Genomic DNA, 20,179 nt, shown 5'->3' with positions numbered 1-20,179 from the left:
TTAAAATTTATGATTGCCGAGTGGCTGGACGGTGGATTTATCCCAGTTTGAACTCGGTGAAGTTACAAATCTAACAACAAGAGTTTGGGCTGGAGACGGAATAGACTAAATAAGCAAATTTAATTACGCTGATTCCATAAACATTGCACACCACAGCCCTTAAAAATTGACAAGCTTTCGGAGATTTTCTCCTTCCTCAGGCAAATGTTTCAAGAGCTCCTTGAAGCCTACGCATTTATACATATTGAACAATACATGGTGTTTACAGACTGCCCCTGCAACTGCCCGTTGCCAAGGCAATCACCGTGTTCAGACAGAGAGGTGTCACCTGCAGAACCCCCGAATACACATTCAACAAAAAAACAAACAGGGAAAAAAAACAGAGAAAAAAAAAACACAGAGAGAGGCAGAAACATCCGGAAGGCAGAGAGAGCCAGCAAATGACCCATTATATTAAAAACAGATAACATTTGTTCGCTGGTGGGGTAACGTGTAGCGTGACATGAACCCAAGATCCCGGTTGAGGCCGTCCTCATGGGTGCGGAACTTGGCTATCAATTTCTGCTCGACGATTTTGCGTTGTCGTGTGTCTCGAAGGCCGCCTTGGAGTACGCTTACCCGAAGGTCGGTGGATGAATGTCCATGACTGCTGAAGTGTTCCCCGACTGGGAGGGAACCCTCCTGTTTGGCGATTGTTGCGCGGTGTCCGTTCATCCGTTGTCGCAGCATCTGCATGGTCTCGCCAATGTACCATGCTCTGGGGCATCCTTTCCTGCAACGTATGAGGTAGACAACGTTGGCCGAGTCACAGGAGTATGAACCATGCACCTGGTGGGTGGTGTCATCTCGTGTGATGGTGGTATCTGTGTCGATGATCTGGCATGTCTTGCAGAGGTTACCGTGGCAGGGTTGTGTGGCGTCGTGGACGCTGTTCTCTTGAAAGCTAGGTAGTTTGCTGCGAACGATGGTCTGTTTGAGGTTGGGTGGCTGTTTAAAGGCGAGTAGTGGAGGTGTGGGGATGGCCATAGCGAGGTGTTTGTCCTCATTGATGACATGTTGAAGGCTCCGGAGAACATGGCGTAGTTTCTCCGCTCCGGGGAAGTACTGGACGACAAAGGGTACTCTGTTGGTTGCGTCCCGTGTAAGTCTCCTGAGGAGGTCTATGCGATTTTTTGCTGTGGCCCGTCGGAACTGTCGATCGATGAGTCGAGCGTCATATCCCGTTCTTACTAGGGCGTCTTTCAGCGTCTGTAGGTGTCCATCGCGTTCCTCCTCGTCTGAGCAGACCCTGTGTATTCGCAGGGCCTGTCCATAGGGGATGGCCTCTTTGACGTGGTTAGGGTGGAAGCTGGAAAAGTGGAGCATCGTGAGGTTGTCCGTGGGCTTGCGGTAGAGTGAGGTGCTGAGGTGCCCGTCTTTGATGGAGATTCGTGTGTCCAAGAAATAAACTGATTCTGAGGAGTAGTCCATGGTGAGCTTGATGGTGGGATGGAACTTGTTGATGTTATCGTGTAGTCTCTTTAGTGATTCCTTGCCGTGGGTCCATAGAAAGAAAATGTCGTCGATGTATCTGGTGTATAGTGTTGGTTGGAGGTCTTGTGCAGTGAAGAAGTCCTGCTCGAACTTGTGCATGAAAATGTTGGCGTATTGGGGTGCGAATTTGGTCCCCATGGCTGTTCCGTGTGTTTGGGTAAAGAACTGGTTATCGAAGGTGAAGACATTGTGATCCAGGATGAAGCGGATGAGTTGTAGGATGGCTTCCGGAGATTGGCTGTTGTTGGTGTTGAGTATTGATGCTGTCGCAGCGATGCCGTCATCGTGGGGGATACTGGTGTATAGTGCCGAGACGTCCATCGTGGTGAGAAGTGTTCCTGGTTCAACTGGTCCGTGGGTACTGAGTTTTTGTAGGAAGTCTGTAGTGTCACGACAGAAGCTGGGGGTTCCCTGTACGATGGGTTTCAGGATGCCCTCGATGTATCCAGAGAGGTTCTCACACAGGGTTCCGTTGCCTGATACGATGGGACGTCCGGGTGTGTTGGCTGGTTCATACTCCTGTGACTCGGCCAACGTTGTCTACCTCATACGTTGCAGGAAAGGATGCCCCAGAGCATGGTACATTGGCGAGACCATGCAGACGCTGCGACAACGGATGAACGGACACCGCGCAACAATCGCCAAACAGGAGGGTTCCCTCCCAGTCGGGGAACACTTCAGCAGTCATGGACATTCATCCACCGACCTTCGGGTAAGCGTACTCCAAGGCGGCCTTCGAGACACACGACAACGCAAAATCGTCGAGCAGAAATTGATAGCCAAGTTCCGCACCCATGAGGACGGCCTCAACCGGGATCTTGGGTTCATGTCACGCTACACGTTACCCCACCAGCGAACAAATGTTATCTGTTTTTAATATAATGGGTCATTTGCTGGCTCTCTCTGCCTTCCGGATGTTTCTGCCTCTCTCTGTGTTTTTTTTTTCTCTGTTTTTTTTCCCTGTTTGTTTTTTTGTTGAATGTGTATTCGGGGGTTCTGCAGGTGACACCTCTCTGTCTGAACACGGTGATTGCCTTGGCAACGGGCAGTTGCAGGGGCAGTCTGTAAACACCATGTATTGTTCAATATGTATAAATGCGTAGGCTTCAAGGAGCTCTTGAAACATTTGCCTGAGGAAGGAGAAAATCTCCGAAAGCTTGTGAATTTAAAATAAAATTGCTGGACTATAACTTGGTGTTGTAAAATTGTTTACAATTGTCAACCCCAGTCCATCACCGGCATCTCCACATCTTAAAAATTGAGACCTGTTTCTATATAAAACTGGAGAGGGTCTAAATAGAAAGTAACAGAAAAAGCCATTCATTGTATTACACTGAATTATGCTGATTACACAAACTTTGCACACCACACCCTCCAAACATTGATACCTGTTTCTATGTAAAACTGGAGAAGGTGTAAATAGAAAGTTACAGAAAAAACAACATTGAGGTATCAAATTTAATTGCACTGATTCCACAAACATTGCTCAGCACATCCCTTAAATACTGATATCTGTTTCTATATAAAACTGGAAAGGGTCTAAACAGAAAGTAACAGAAAAAAAACATTGATGTATGAAATGTAATTTTGCTTTACTGCGCAAATGCTGAACAGCCAATCCCTCAAACACTGTCCCGACATAAAATCAGTCGCAGAGCCCTGAGCCGCAGTGAAAATGCTGCGACCCAACGTAATTCAAACACTTAGTCTTCGGATCTGAAGTCAGATGCTGCAGTTCTGCCACCAGCTCCACAGGAAACTTGTGGATCCGAAATCCATATGGATGGCGATCGGTACTGACCACCACCGCGCTTCTGGGAGTGCAGGGGACGAAAGCAGCAGCCAAACACACTTCCTCACCAAAAGCGCAGGAATCCTACTCCTGAGAGATTCACTTCTTTAAACGTTGTTTGGATTCAGTGAATTGCGATATAATTCAATCTTTAATTGCCCTCCGCTCTGTCAGTTCAGGATTTTATTTAAACCGATAATTGGAGTTCTGTTTTACAGAGTGCCGGTTGTTTAAGCATTTCTCAGTCCCACTATTACCATTAATAACACTTTTTGATACAAAGCACCGGTAATGTGAAATTGATCAGCGGTTGCACCAGGTTACTGGTGTGATAAACACTGAGCATTTTTAAAAATACTTACCGTGTTGCGGTTTCTGTATTATCGCGATTATTACGTTTGCCTCACACGCAAAAAGCCCCCGATTCGATCCCGGGCAGAATTTTTTCATTATATTGGAACTTGCTTCAGATGTACCTCCAGGGGCGAGTTTCTTCTCCTGTGTTGATAGGTCGACAATTGGCTGTTCCTGTTCAATTTAACAACGGCTGCACCAAACTCCTGGTCTCATACACACTGAACATTTCCAAACAGTCTCCTAAAATGCAGTCGGAAAAGCGTTTCACAAACAAAACAAATCATTATTAAACTTATGAGTGTCACTCGGTAACCATGTTAGGGTTTCTTTCAGTCTGCAACAAAATGTTATAGGTTGGTTAATGGTGTTTACAGAAATATTCCTCTTTTCGTAGAGTTTATTTGGTTTCATGTAATTAATTATATCAGTGTAAGCGCCGAATCATAACCACGAGCCCACCAGGCACCTGTACGGACAGTTCACCCAATCCGGTTACTTTGATCATCTGCCCTAATCTGGCAGAAAAACAATAGGATGAACAGCCCTTGCCTGTGAAAAGGTGTCCTCTCCCCTTCATGAAACTAATATCTGCAATTGATGGACTGGAGCGAATTGCGCTCGAAGCAGTTCTGGAAAATGCGCAATGCAGCCGCACAGGAATTCCAAATGAACTCTCCGTGGAGGAAACGGAGTGACAGAAGCAGAAGGAGATGCCACGTGAAAGATTTGGGCCCAGACCTGCTGCATGAGACTTTAAATGTTGTTCACCTTTAACTGTAGCTCACAGTGTGAGAACAGTCATTATTATAATTAGCCCTTTATATATCTTCTTGCACTGCATCTCCTCAATAGCCCCGGGTTATCACAGCATCGCTTTCTGCAAATTAAATCCCAGTGTGAAAACATATACAATTTCAAACCTAAGCAAAGTGTTTGAGATTGGAAGGAGAGTGCGAGTGGGGATCATGGGCCTGGGGGGCAGTGAGATCATCTCTGAATGCTAAGATATTCCGCAAAGCAAAGAAGCAGGGAGATGAGACCTTTGCGTCTATTTTTCCCGGTATGTGCAAAATCCATCCCTTCTCAATGGCCAGCACCATCCTTTCCCTCTCCCTGCTGACCAGGTCAAGATGGGTTTCATGTATTCGCTGTGTTTGCATCAAGCATCTAATTCAACTGGCAGCTGGAGGTGCAGAGGAAGCAGGAAGGAAAGAAGATTCAGAAACAGGAGATTCCACGTGAAACGGGCCGAATCTTGTGTGTGCCAGTTGCTTCAAATGATCCACGGCAGCCCTGCGTCGCCTCACAGATTTCCCAGGAGCTGCATCGATTCGGCCCGTGCGTGCGTGTATTTTGGAAATGGAAACAGAGACACCCGCTGCTTGTGGGAGTATTTCACCTCAATTTTCCATTTCACGCGCAGGCCTATCCGCACTCGGTACTGTCATGGCCTGAACACGTCTTTCGTGTTCTCACAGAAAATGCCACTTTTGCGAGCAGCTTGTCTGGACTGGACTGCACTGAGCTGGGACACTGGGCGCATTCAATGAATGAAATCAGCACTTCAAACAGAAAACATTCTTCACTCACTCATCCTGATACATTCGGGTCTCCATACTTGAATTATTCTTTCATTTATTGGAACATAGGAACATGAGTAGGCCATTCAGCCCCTCGAACATCCAGGTTCATACATCCTTCCTGAGGTGGGGTGCCCAGAATTGAATGCTGTCCTCCAGATGGGGTCTTGCCAGAGCTCTGTGCAGCTTTAACATAACTTCCACCCCTTGGTATTCCAGCGCTCATGAGATAAACGGGGAGAGTGAGAGCTCAAGATGGAAAGCGAGAGTGAGCAAATGGGAGAGAGAGAGAGGACTATGCATTGCACAAACCGTCGCTGTGTCGCTTTCTCAGGAGCTGCTTTGAATCTCCACTGAGCTTTTGAACCACTTACTGCACCGCAGCAAAAGTTCCAAAGCAGCATATGGGTAACGTGAAATAACCTAATCGATAGCCGATTTGTGGCGCCATGGGTAGCACGTGGGACTTCTTCTAATCACTGCAAAAGTTGTGTGTCCAAATCTCACCATCGTTGAATTTTAGCTCAGGGTTCGGTGATTTCGGCGCTGGGAAGTGAAATTTTGCATCAAAACCTCAACAGGATCATTAATGCCCTTCAAGGAAGGGAAATAACACCCTACACTTTCTCTTATACAAGTGGCTCCAGTCCCACCCGAATTTATAATGCTTAATCCACTCTGAGATGGATTGGCGAAACACTCTCAAGAAGGAGGCTCATCATCTGCTCACCGCAAAAGTCAATCTGCTGGACTTCCGGTTCTATCAGACTGCTTGTTCCATCAGACAGGTTTCCAACTGGACAAATGCATCCGGCTGCCGTGCAAGCATTGGTGCTTCAGGGGTAGAATTCTTGCTTGCAGTAATTCTATGCTGTAGAAGTAGCTCCTGAAGATCGCAAGATGGAAATTATCGTGGTTGTGCGGTCGAACGCGCTGGTTTAAAGCTCAAGCTAAATCCCATAATTTACAGACGGATCAAAATCATAGTGCGTGGCTCCAATACCGCAGTCTACCTCCTGTAAACTAATAACACTAAATATCACATCTGCTATTGCAACAAGAGGAACCACGTGGCGAGACAAATAATTGATGCATTTTGGAACACCTCAATTATTCCTTTTGCTCCGTTCGAAATGTTCAAAAGGAAAAAGATTCGTTTATCTCGGTGAGACTCAACTAACAACCTCGCCATTTCCCGACCCTGTACAGTCATTTTAGGACGACGCACTGACTGATTGCGCCGCTGGAGCCCGGTCACTCTGATCAACTGTCCCACTCTGGTGGAAAGAATCTTAAGGTGAGAGACGCTTACCTGTGGAAACGTGTCCTGTCCCCTTGATGAAAATAATATCTGCATTTCACTTTTAGCTTCTTTCACATCCTCTGCTCCACCGCACGACAATCGGGTTTTCTGTGAACAGATCAAAATAAACATTGCCAGAAATTCTAGCATCAGTGGGATTCAAACCCACGCCTCCATAGAAATTTGATGGAACACTGTAGACCGCGAGGCCACGCTACCATAACGTCACAGTAACGTTTAAAGAGCTGTTTAATGCTCAAATTAATGAATTGAAGCTGATTGATCGCATTTACCCCGTGCTGGGGTTGTTCTCCTTCGAGCAGAGAACGTTAAGAGGAGATTTGATAGAAGTATTCAAAGTCATGAAGGGTTCAGATAAAGTAAATAAAGAGAACCTGTTCCCATTGGCGGAAGGATCGAGAACCAGAGGACACAGATTGACGGTGATTGGCAAAAGAACCAAAGGCGACATGAGGAATCACTTTTTTACCCAGCGAGTAGTTATAATCTGGAATGCGCTGCCTGAAAGGATGGTGGAAGCAGATTGAATCGTGGGTTTTAAAAAGGAATTCGATAAATAATTGAAGGCATTAAAATATAGAGCGACCGGAAGGAGCGGGGGAATGGGACTAACTGGATTGCTCTTGAAATGACCCGGCACGGGCTCGATGGGCCGAATAGCCTCCTTCTGTTCTGTAACCATTTTATGATTGTATGATTCTATTGAAAACCTATATTTTCTTTGCATGCATTTCTCGTTCTCTCCCTATCTCTGTCTCTTGTGTTGTTGCCTGATGGGTTTTTTAGGCTTCTAATGAGACCCTAATGTATCAGGATGAGTGAGTGAAGATTTTTTTCTGTTTGAAGTACTGATTTCATTAATTGAATACTCCCAGTGTCCCAGCTCAGTGCAGTCCAGTCCAGACAAGCTGCTCGCAAAAGTGGCATTTTCTGTGAGAACACGAAAGACGTGTTCAGGCCATGACAGTACCGAGTGCGGGTAGGCCTGAGCGTAAAATGGAACGGCGACGGCTGATCGAACCTGCAACACCAGCAGAGAAGATTAAAGAAAGACTGAGACGGTAGGAAAAGTAAAGGTGCAACCCAGCTGCTGCAGCCAATGTCTACACATTTATGTATCGTCGCTCTCACAGTGAATCAAATCACCAATTTGATTAAAGTATTCTTATGGTAGAGTGTATGTTATCACCATGCCGAGACAGACGGCAATCATATCAGAGAATCAGACATTCTGAAAAATTTACGCCAGTGGAGGCCATTCCGCCGATCGTGTTTGTACCGGCCGGAAAAGAGGTATCCAGCATCGCCCGACTTTCCAGCGTTTGGTCCGTAGTCTTGTCGGTTATGGCTCTTCAAGTGCATATTGAAGTGCTTTTTAAATCCGATGAGGGGTTTCTGCTTCTCCCACCCTCTCAGGCAGTGAGTTCCAGACCCCCACCACCCGCTGGGTGGAAAAAAATCCCCTCTGCTCCACTCTAATCCTCGACCAATTACCCTAAATCTATGCGCCCTTTTTATTGACCTCCCTGCTAAGTGAAACAGGTCCTTCCTTTCCACTCTATCCAGGCCCGTCATAATTTTGTACACCTCAATTAAGTCTCCCCTCAGCCTCCTCGGTTCCAGAGAAAACACCCTCAGCCTTTCGAATCTATTCTCATAGCTAAAATTCTCCAGTCCTCTAAACATCGTCGTAAATCACATCTGTACCATTTCTCGTGCAGTCGCATCTTTCCTGTAATGTGGTGACCACAACTGTAGGCAATACTCCAGCTGTGGCCTAACTAGTGTTATATTCATTTCAAGAACGACCTCACTGCTCTTACATTCTATGCCTGGGCAACACATGTAAAGTAAATAAAATGTCTCAAGATGATGAAGAGATTGATGCTGAATGTGAATTTCCCCAAGGTCAGTCGGTCTAATTGATATTGGATAACGGGATAGAGAACGACATATCGAAGTTTGCCGATGGACCCAAAATGGGAAGCGATGTAAGCAGTGTAGATGAAAGCATAACATTCCAGAGAGACATTAATATAATAAATGAATGGACAAAACCGTGGCAAATGGATTTCAATTTTGGCAAGTGTGAGGTCATCCACTTTGGACTTCACAAAGATAGATCAGAATACTTTACAAAAGGTGAAAAATTCGAAACTGTGGAGTTCCAAAGGAACTTAGGTTTTCCCTGTACATAGATCAATAACATGTCATGGACAGGTACAGGAAATAATCAAAAAGGATAATGGAATGGTGGCCTATATATTTAGAGGACGAGAATACAAGGGAATAGACATTATTCTACAGCTGCAAAAAGCTCTGGTTGGACCACACCTGGAGTACTGTGTTCAGTTCTGGGCACCGCACCTTCGGAACGATATTCTGTCCTTGGAGGGAATGCAGTGTAGATTTACTAGAATGATGCCTGGGCCCGATGCGTTAAATTACGAGGAGAGATTACACAAACTATGGTTGTATTCCCTGCAATTTAGTAGATTAAAGGCTGATGTGATCGAAATTATCAAGATATTAAGAGGAACTGATGGGGTAGTTACAAAGAAACTATTTCCGCTCGTTGGGGTGTCGAGGACTTGGGGGCAGAGCCGACACATTAGAGTCAGGACTTTCAGGAGTGAAGTTAGGACACACTTCTACAAGCAAAGGGAGGTAGAAGTGTGGAAATCTCTTCCACAAACGGCAGTTGATGCGAGCTCAATTGTTAATTTCAAACCCGTGATTTATAGATTTTTGTTAACCAAAGGTATTCAGAGATATGGGAGGAAAGCGGGGACAGGGAGTTCGGTCACAACTCATTGAGTGACGGAACAGGCTGGAAGGATCAAAGACCAAACTCCTGTTCCGAAGTTCCTCCTTGGTGCAGAATGCAAAACGATCATGCATTGGCCGGGAATCGAACCCGGGTCTCCCGCGTGGCAGGCGAGAATTCTACCCCTGAACCACCAATGCTGGGTTGTGAAGAATTTACATGTTTCTAAATGGAATCCTGTCTGAATGAACATGCCGTTTCCAGCTGCGATGGACGAGTGGTTCAAGCTGTTGTCTCAAAAACCCAATGGAGTTTTCCTGCCTTGGTTTGAATTCGGCTCGCAGTGCTCCGGTTTAAAGATCTCTTCAATGCTCAAATACATAAATTGGAATTAATTGACCGCATTTACCTCTGTCCCAGCATGAGAGATACTTCAACGTGGCCGGTACTTTTAATTGGGCGTCCAATCTTCTCTTCCAAGATTTCAAGACCGAGAAGCAATATTTCCCAATCTGTAACTTAAATTCCGCTAGTTTTCAAAACCTGACATTTATACTCTTTATTTTCTTTGCATGCATCTCTCTATATTTCCCTGTCTCTGTCTCTTGTCTCTCTGTGTGACCCCTGATGGACTTCTCAGGCTTCCTTGAACGGCGAAGGCTGACCGAACCTGCAACACCAGCAGAGGAGGGTAAAAAAATGGACTGAGACGGTAGGAAAATAAAGGTGCAACCCAGCTGCTGGAGCAAATGATTACACACTTATGTCTCTGCTCTCACAGTGAAACAAAGCACCAACTTGATTAAAGTATACTTATGGGAGAGTGTATGTTATCACGATGCCAAGACAGACGGCAATCATATCATCGAATCCTAGAAAGTTAGGCCACAGAAGGAAACCATTCTGCACATCGTGCTTGTGCCGGCCGAAAAAATCGATACCTAGCCTTATCTCACTATCCAGCGTTTCATACCTAATACTTTTAGTAACGGATCTTAACATGCATATTGAAGTTTTTATTTTTTCAATGCGATGAAGGTTTCTGCATCTCCCACCCTTTCGGGCAGTAATTTCCCGACCCCCACCGTCCACTGGGTCGGAAAAAAATCTTCCTCTCCCCTCTAATCCTTCTACCAATTACCTTAGATCTCTGTACCCTGATTATTGACCTCCCTGCTAAGGGAAATAGGTCCTTGCTATCCACTCAATCTCGGCCCGTCATAATTTTATACACCTCAATAAAATCTGCCAACAGCCTCCTCATCTCCAAAGCAAACAACCTCATCCTATCCAATCTAATCTCATAGCTAAAATTATCATGTTCTGGCAACAGTGTCGTAAATCTCCTCTGTACCATCTTTAGTGCAATCACATCTTTCCTGTAATGTGGTGACCACAACTATATGTTGCTTTCTTGCTGAGGCTGAACCATTGTTTTATAAATTTCTACCATAACCTCCATGCTCTTACATTCTATGCGTCAGCTAATAAAGGAGAGTATCCTGTATGCCTTTTTAACCACTTTAACTACGTGTCCTCTTACCTTCAGGGATCTGTGGACATGCACTCCAAGGTCCCTCTTTTCATCGACACCTCTCAGTGCCCTCCAAAGCAATGTAGTTTCAGAGCAACTAATTCTGAAACGTCTTGCTTGATAATAAAAGTCGCACAGACGAAACCAATTTAGTAAAGGGAAACTAATATTGGCGACAGGAAATAGTTAGTGTACAGCTTGATATTAGTGCACACCGGAATGGAAAACGAGATTGGATGCACAGAAGAGGTCTGAAAGGATGGCCGATCGGCTTTGGAAGACAACGAAACTTGTCACTGGCTGCACACAGCAAGTAACAGCGCCTGGTTGATTCAAATGCATGATTCTCGCTTTGGGGCTTCAGTTAATTAAAGTCCGAGAAGTTCCGCGTTCAAATCCCGGATGAGCCTTGCTATTCCACAACTTTGAGTGAAAAGATACTAATTGGCTTCTGACATCTTCTCAGTATTGCTGTTGGTGGGATTGAATGACATGCAGAGCATGTTTGAGCTCCAGAAGACAGAGTGCTGAGTTTCCCAAGGCGCAACACATGTAAAGTAAATAAAATGTCTCTGGATGATGAAGAGATTGATGCTGAATATGAATTCCCCCAGTTCAGGCGTTCTCATTAATATTAGATGACGGGTTCGAGAACGACATATCGAAGTTTGTGGATGGCTCCAAAATGAGCAGCGTTGTGAGCAGTGCAGATGAAAGCATAACATTCCAGAGAGACATTAATATAATAAATGAATGGCCAAAACCGTGGCAAATGGATTTCAATTTTGGCAAGTGTGAGGTCATCCACTTTGGACTTCACAATGATAGATCAGAATACTTTACAAAAGGTGAATAATTCGAAACTGTGAAGTTCCACAGGAACTTAGGTGTCCATGTACATAGATCAATAACATGTCATGGGCAGGTACAGGAAATAATCAAAAAGGCTAATGGAATGGTGGCCTATATATTTAGAGGATGAGAATACAAGGGAATAGACATTATGCTACATCTACACAAAGCTCTGGTTGGACCACACCTGGAGTGCTGTGTTCAGTTCTGGGCACCGCACCTTAGGAAGGATATACCGTCCTTGGAGGGAGTGCAGTGTAGATTTACTAGAATGATACCTGGACTCTAAGCGTTAAATTACGAGGAGAGATTACACAAACTATGGTTGTATTCCTTGCAATTTAGTAGATTAAAGGCTGATATGATCGAAATTATCAAGATATTAAGAGGAACTGATGGGGTAGTTACAAAGAAACTATTTCCGCTCGTTGAGGTGTCTTGGACTTGGGGGCATAGCCTAAACATTAGAGTCAGGACTTTCAGGAGTGAAGTCAGGACACACTTCTACAAGCAAAGGGAGGTAGAAGTGTGGAAGTCTCTTCCACAAACGGCAGTTGATGTAAGCTCAATTGTTAATTTCAAACCCGTGATTTATAGATTTTTGTTAACCAAACGTATTGAGAACTATGGGACGAAGGCGGGTCCAGGGACTTCGGTCACAACTCAGCCATGATCTCATTGAGTTTCGGAACAGGCTGGAAGGACCAAAAACCGCAATCCTGTTCCGAAGTTCCTCCTTGGTGCAGAATGCAAAATAATCGTGCATTGGCCGGGAATCGAACCCGGGTCTCCCGCGTGGCAGGCGAGAATTCTACCCCTGAACCACCAATGCTAACTTATACAGAAATTGCATGTTTCTGAATGGAATCCTGTTTGAACGAACATGCCGTTTGCAGCTGGGATGGCCGAGAGGTTGAAGCGGTGGTCTCAAAACTCTAATGAGGTTTTCCTGCCTAGGTTTGAATTCTGCTCGAAGCGCTACTCTTCAAAGATCTCTTCAATGCTCAAATACATTAAATGGAATTAATTGACCACATTTACCTCTCTCCCAGATGCTTCAACGTGGCCGGTGCTTTGAATCGGGCGTCCAATCTTATCTTCTAAGATTTTAAGACCCGAGAAGGAATCTCTCCCAATTTGTAATTTAAATTCTTCTAGTTTGCAAAACCTGACATTTATACTCTTTATTTGATTTGCATGCATATCTCTATCTTTCCCTGTCTCTTTCCCATGTCTCTCTGTGTGTCCCTTGATGGACTTCTCAGGCTTCCTTGAACGGCGAAGGCTGATCTCACCTGCAACACCAGCAGAGAAGGCTGGAGAAGAGGACTGAGACGGTAGGAAAAGTAAAGGTGCAACCGAGTTGCAGCAGCCAATGTCTACACACTTATGTCTCTTCGCTCTCACAGTGAAACAAAGCACCAATTTGATTAAAGTATACTTATGGTAGAGTGTATATTATCGCGATGCCGAGACAGACGGCAATCATATCATCGAATCATAGAAAGTTAGGCCACTGAAGGAAGCCATTCTGCACATCTTGCCTGTGCTTCCCGAAAAATCGGTACCGAGCCTCATCTCACTTTCCAGCGTTTGGTCACTAATCTTGTAGGTTACGGATCTTCACGTGCATGTTGAAGTTTTTATTTTTCAATGCGATGAGGGTTTCCTCCTCTCCCACCCTTTCAGGCAGTGATTTCCCGACCCCCACCGCTCACTGGCTGGGAATTAAATCTTCCGCTCCCCTCTAATCCTTCGACCAATTATCTTAGATCTGTGTACCCTGATTATTGACCTCCCTGCTAAGGGAAATAGGTTCTTGCTATCCACTCTATCTAGGCCCGTCATAATTTTATACACCTTAATTAAATCTCCCAAAAGCCTCATCAGTTCCAAAGCAAACAACCCCAGCCTATCCAATCTATCCTCATCGTTAAAATTCTCCAGTTCTGGCAACGTTGTCGTAAATGTCCTCTGTACCCTCTCTAGTGCAATCACACCTATCCTGTAATGTGTGACCACAACTGTACGCAGTATTCTGGCTGTGGCCTAACTATTGTTTCATACATTTCTTCCATACCCTCCCTGCTCTTTTATTCTATGCCTCGCAAATAAAGGAGAATATCCTTTGTGACTTCACAACCACCTTATCTACCTGTTCTACTACCTTCTGTGATCTGTGGACATACACTCCAACGTTCCGCTGTTCATCTGCACCTCTCAGTCTCCTCCCAAGCAATGTGGTTTCAGAGCAACTAATTCTGAAACGTCTTACTTCATAATTCTAATCGTACAGTCGAAACCAATTTGGTAAAGGGAGACTAATATTGGTCACTGGAAGTCGTTAATGTACAACTTGATATTGCTGTGCACCAGAATAGAAAACGAGATTGGATGGACAGAAGAGGTCTGAAAGGATGGCCGATCGGCAGTGGGAGGCAGCGCACATTTTAACTGGTGTACGATTTCAATGTCAGCGGTTCGTGGGTCTCGGGGTATGATTCTCGCTTAGAGCTTTTGCGTTAAATGATATACGTGAGATCTCAGTTTCAAATTCCGCACGATCTTTCCTATCTCAGTGCTTTTCGTGAAAAGTCAGCAATTAGCTTCCGACATCATTTCGGTGTTGCTGTTGGGAGAATTGATTTTTTTCCAGAGAATATTTGAGCTCCAGAGGACAGGGTGTGGAAGTTTCCAAGGCGCAACACACGTGAAGGAGCGGGTGAGTGGGACGAACTGGATCGCTCTTACAATGAGCCGGCACGGGCTCAATGGACCGAATAGCCTCCTTCTGTGTTGTTACCATTTTATGACTGTATGATTCTATGTATTCTCTTTATTTTTTTTGCATGAATTTCTTTATCTCTCCCTGTCTCTGTCTCTTGTATTGTCCCCTGATGGACTTCTCAGGCTTCCTGAAACGGCGATGCCTGATCGAACCTGCAACACCAGCAGAGAAGGTCAATAAGAAATAGGAGCAGGAGTCGGCCAATCGGCCCCTCGAGCCTGCTCCGCCATTCAATAAGATCATGGCTGATCTGATCCTAACCTCAAATCTAAATTCATGTCCAATTTCCTGCCCGCTCCCCGTAACCCCTAATTCCCTTTACTTCTAGTAAACTGTCGATTTCCGTTTTAAATTTATTTAATGATGTAGCTTCCACAGCTTCCTGGGGCAGCAAATTCCACAGACCTACTACCCTCTGAGTGAAGAAGTTTCTCCTCATATCAGTTTTGAAAAAGCAGCCCCTTATTCAAAGATTATGCGCCCTAGTTCTAGTTTCACCGATCCTTGGGAACATCCTTACCGCATCCACCCGATCAAGCCCCTTCACAATCTTATATGTTTCAATAAGATCGCCTCTCATTCTTCTGAACTCCAATGAGTAGAGTCTCAATCGACTCAACCTCTCCTCATATGTCCACCCCCTCATCCCCGGGATTAACCGAGTGAACCTTCGTTGTACCGCCTCGAGAGCAAGTATGTATTTTCTTAAGTATGGAGACCAAAACGGTATGCAGTATTCCAGGTGCGGTCTCATCAATACCTTATATAACTGCAGCAATACCTCCCTGTTTTTATATTCTATCCCCAGAGCAATAAAAGCCAACATTCCGTTGGCCTTCTTGATCACCTGCTGCACCTGCATACTAACTTTTTGATTTTCTTGCACGAGGACCCCCAGATCCCTTTGTACTGCAGTACTTTCCAGTTTCTCGCCTTTAAGATAATAACTTGCTCTCTGATTTTTCCTGCCAAAGTGCATAACCTCACATTTTCCAATATTGTATTGCATCTGCCAAATCTCCGCCTGCTCACCCAGCCTGTCTGTATCCCCCTGTCGGTTTTTTATGTCTTCCTCCCTCTCCACTTTCCCTCCCATCTTTGTATCATCTGCAAACTTTGATATGTTAAACTTGGTCCCCTCCTCCAAATCGTTAATATAGATTGTAAAGAGTTAGGGACACAGCACCGACCCCTGCGGAACACTACTGGCTACTGGTTGCCAGTCCGAGAATGAACTGTTTATCCCAACTCTCTGCTTCCTGTTAGATAACCAATCCTCCACCCATGCCAGAATATTACCCCCAATCCAGTGATTCTTTATCTTAAGCAATAATCTTTTATGTGGCACCTTGTCGAATGCCTTCTGGAAGTCTAAATACACTACGTCCACTGGTTCCCCTTTATCCACCCTGCACGTTATGTCCTCAAAGAACTCAAGCAAATTTGTCAGGCATGACTTCCCCGTCGTAAAGCCATGCTGACTTTGTCCTATTAAATTATGTTTATCCAAATGTTCCGCTACTGTCTCCTTAATAATAGATTCCAAAATTTTACCCACCACAGATGTTAGGCTAACTGGTCTATAATTTCCAGCCTTCTGCCGACTACCCTTTTTAAATAAGGGTGTTGCATTTGCAGTTTTCCAATCTGCCGGGACCTTTGCCGAGTCCAGAGAATTTTGGAAAATTATTACCAAAGCATCCACAATCCCAACTGCCATTTCCCTCAAGACCCTCGGATGTAAGCCATCAAGTCCAGGGGATTTATCCGCCTTCAGTCCCATTATTTTACTGAGTACCAATTCCTTAGTGATTTTAATCGTATTTAGCTCCTCCCCCTCTCGAGCCCCCTGTTTGTCCAGTGTTGGGATATTCTTAGTGTCCTCTACCGTAAAGATTGAAACAAAATATTTATTCAGCATTTTTGCCGTTTCCATGTTTCCCACCATTATTTTCCCGTTCTCATCCTCGAAAGGGACCGACGTTTACCTTTGCCACCCTTTTTTCTTTTTATATAACTATAGAAACTCTTGCTATCTGCTTTTATATATTTTGCTAATTTATTTTCATAATCTATCTTCCCTTTCATAATCAATCCTTTAGTTACTTTTTGCTGTCTTTTGAAGTATTCCCAATCTTCTATCCTCCCACTAAGTTTGGCTACCTTATATGTCCTTGTTTTTAGTCGGATACTGTCCTTAATTTCTTTACTTAGCCACGGATGGCTGTCATTTCTTTTACACCCTTTTTTCCTCAGTGGAATATTTTTTTTTTGAAAGTTGTAAAATAACTCCTAGAATGAACACCATTGCTCATGTACCGTCTTACCCTTTAATCTATTTTCCCAGTCCACTTTAATCAATTCCGCTCTCATACCATCATAGTCTCCTTTATTCAAGCTCAGTACGCTTGTTTGAGAACCAATCTTCTCACCCTCTAATTCGATATGGAATGTCACCATGTTATGGTCACTCATTCCAAGGCGATCCTTAACTAGGACATTAATAATTAATCCTGGCTCATTACACAGGACCAGGTCCAAGGTTGCTTGGCCCCTTGTTGGATCAGTTACATACTGCTCAAGAAATCCATCCCTAATACACTCAATAAACTCTTCCTCAAGGCTGCCCTGCCCAATTTGATTTGTCCAGTTAATAAAGAAAGATTGAGACAGTAGGAAAATAAAAAGTGAAACCCCGCTGCTGCAGCCAATGTCTTCACATTAATGTTTTCTTCGTTCACTGGATGTGGGCGTCGCTGGCGAGGCCGGCATTTATTGCCCATCCCTAATTGCCCCTTGAGAATGTGGTGGTGAGCCGACTTCTTGAACCGCTGCAGTCCGTGTGGTGAAGGTTCTCCCAAAGTGCTGTTAGGAATGGAATTCCAGGATTTTGACCAAGCGACGATAAAGGAACGGCGATATATTTCCAAGTCGGGATGGTGTGTGACTTGGAGGGGAACGTGCAGGTGGTTTTGTTCCCATGTGCCTGCTGCTCTTGTCCTTCTAGGTGGTAGAGGTCGTCGGTTTAGGAGGTGCTGTCGAAGAAGCCTTGGCGAGTTGCTGCAGTGTATCCCGTGGATGGTGCACACTGCAGCCACTGTGCGCAGGTGGTGAAGGGAGTGAATGTTTAGGGTGGTGGCTAGGGTGCCATTCAAAGGGGGCTGCTTTGTCCTGGATGGTATCGAGCTTCTTGAGTGTTGTTGGAGCTGCACTCATCCAGGCAAGGGGAGAGTATTCCATTATACTCCAGACCTTAGCCTTGTAGACGGCGGAAAGGCTTTGGGGAGTCAGGAGGTGAGTCACTCTCCGCCGAATACCCAGCATCTCGTCGCCACAGCATTTACATGGCTGGTCCAGTAAATTTTCTGGTCAATAGTGACCGCCAGGATGTTAATGGTGGGGGATTCGGCGATGGTAATGCCGTTGAACGTCAAGGGGAGGTGGCTGGACTCTCTCTTGTTGGAGATGGTCATTGCCAGGCACTTGTCTGGCGCGAATGTTACTTGCCACTTGTCATCCCAAGCCTGGATGTTGTCCAGGTCTTGCTGCATGCGGGCTCGGACTGCTTCGTTATTTGAGGGGTTGCGAATGGAACTGAACACTGTGCAATCATCAGCGAACATCCCCATTTCTGACCTTATGATGGTGGGAAGGTCATTGATGAAGCAGCTGAAGATGGTTGGGCCGAGGACACTGCCCTGAGGAACTCCTGCAGCAATGACCTGGGGCTGAGATGATTGGCCTCCAACAACCACTACCATCTTCCTTTGTGTAGCCACTGGAGAATTTTCCCCTGATTCCCATTGACTTCAATTTTACTAGGGCTTCTTCGTGTCACACTCGGTCAAATGCTGCCTTGATGTCAAGGGGAGTCACTCTCACCTCACCTCTGGAATTCAGCTCTTTTGTCCATGTTTGGACGAAGACTGTAATGAGGTCTGGAGCCGAGTGGTCCTGGCGGAATCAAACTGAGCTTCGTTGAACAGGTTATTGGTGAGTAAGTGCCGATTGATAGCACTGTCAACGACACCTTCCATCACTTTGCTGATGATTGAGAGTCGACTGATGGGGCAGTAATTGGCCAGATTGGATTTGTCCTGCTTTTTGTTGACAGGACATACCTGGGCAATTTTCCACATTGTCGGGTAGGTGCCAGTGTTGTAGCTGTCCTGAAACAGCTTGGATAGCGGCGCAGCTAGTTCTGGAGCACAAGACCTCAGTACTACCGCCGGAATGTTGTCGGGGCCCGCAGCCTTTGCTGTATCCAGTGCATTTAGCCGTTTCTTGATCTCACGTGGAGTGAATCGAATTGGCTGATGACTGGCTGCTATGAATATGGGGAGGAGGCCGTGATGGATTCGTCCACTCGGCACTTCTGGCTGCAAACGCTTACAGCCTTGTCTTTTGCACTCACGTGCTGGACTCGTCCATCACTTAAGGATGGGGATGTCTGCAGAGTTCACAGAGCCTCCTCCTCCCGTTGGTTGTTTAATTGTCCACCACCATTCACGATTGGCTGTGGCAGGACTGCAGAGCTTTGATCTGATCCGTTGGTTGTGGATTCACTTTGCTCTAATCTATCGCATGTTTTGCATGCATTTAGTCCTGAGTTGTAGCTTCACCAGGTTGGCACCTCATTTTTAGGTACGCCTGGTGCTCTTCCACACTCCTCATTGTACCCGGATTGATTCCCTGGCTTGTTGGCAGAGTGAGGAATATGCCGGGCGAAGAAGTTACAGATTGTGCTGGAATACAATTGTGCTGCTGCAGGATGGCCACACAGCACCTCATGGAATGCCCAGTTTTGAGCTGCTGGATCTGTTCTGAATCTATCCCATTTAGCACGGTGGTAGTGCCACACAACACGTTGGATGGTATCCTCAGTGCGAAGACAGAACGTCGTCTCCACGAGGACTGTGCAGTGGTCACTCCTACCAATACTGTCATGGACAGATGCATTTGCGACACGTCGATTGGTGAGGACGAGTTCAAGTTGGTTTTTCCCTCGTGTTGATTCATTCACCATCTGCAGTCGGCCCAATCATGCAGCAATGCCCTTCAGGCCTCGGCGAGTAGTGGTGCTACCGAGCCACCTTTGGTGATGAGCATTGAAGTCTCCCAGCTACCCTCAGTGATTCCTCCAAGTGGTGTTCAACATGGAGGAGGACTGATATCAGCTGCTGAGGGCTTGTCAGTAGGTGGTTTCACTTGCCCATGTTTGACCTGATGCCATGAGGTCCACAGTCAATGTTGAGCACTCCCATCCTGACTGCATATCACTGTACCGCCACTGTCTGGTCCGTCTGTCCTGCCAGTGGGACAGGTCATACCCAGGGATGGTGATGGAAGAGTCTGTCTGCGGACTTTGGCTGAAAGGTATGATTCTGTGAGTATCGCTATGTCAGGCTGTTGCTTGACAAGTCTGTGGGACAGCTCTCCCAATTTTGGCACAAGTCCCCAGATGTTCGTGAGGAGGACTTCGCAGACTCGACTGGGCTTGGTTTGAGCCTTTGTCGTGTCCGGTGCCTTGTGACCCGTACGGTTTTATTATGACTTTTTTGTTAATCGAGATTTTACAACTGAGTGGTTTGCCAGGCCATTTTAGAGGGCAATTAGGAATGAACCACATTGGTCGCTGTGGGTCTGGAGTCA

General features: G+C 45.6%; 2 non-coding genes across 2 annotated transcripts; both read right to left on the bottom strand.

The window, feature by feature from the left end:
- Positions 1-9,482: 9,482 nt before the first annotated feature.
- trnag-gcc (transfer RNA glycine (anticodon GCC)) lies at positions 9,483-9,553 on the bottom strand. Its single transcript has one exon. It is a non-coding gene; the product is annotated as a tRNA-Gly (tRNA).
- A 2,947-nt stretch (positions 9,554-12,500) lies between these two features.
- On the bottom strand, positions 12,501-12,571 carry trnag-gcc (transfer RNA glycine (anticodon GCC)). Its single transcript has one exon. It is a non-coding gene; the product is annotated as a tRNA-Gly (tRNA).
- Between the last annotated feature and the right edge of the window lie 7,608 nt (positions 12,572-20,179).

Source organism: Heptranchias perlo, chromosome 20 (genome assembly GCF_035084215.1).
Source record: "Heptranchias perlo isolate sHepPer1 chromosome 20, sHepPer1.hap1, whole genome shotgun sequence".
NCBI classification, from domain to species: Eukaryota; Metazoa; Chordata; class Chondrichthyes; order Hexanchiformes; family Hexanchidae; genus Heptranchias; species Heptranchias perlo.
The sequence above is the reverse complement of the archived record's forward strand: the minus strand, read 5'-3'. Positions and strand labels throughout refer to the sequence as shown.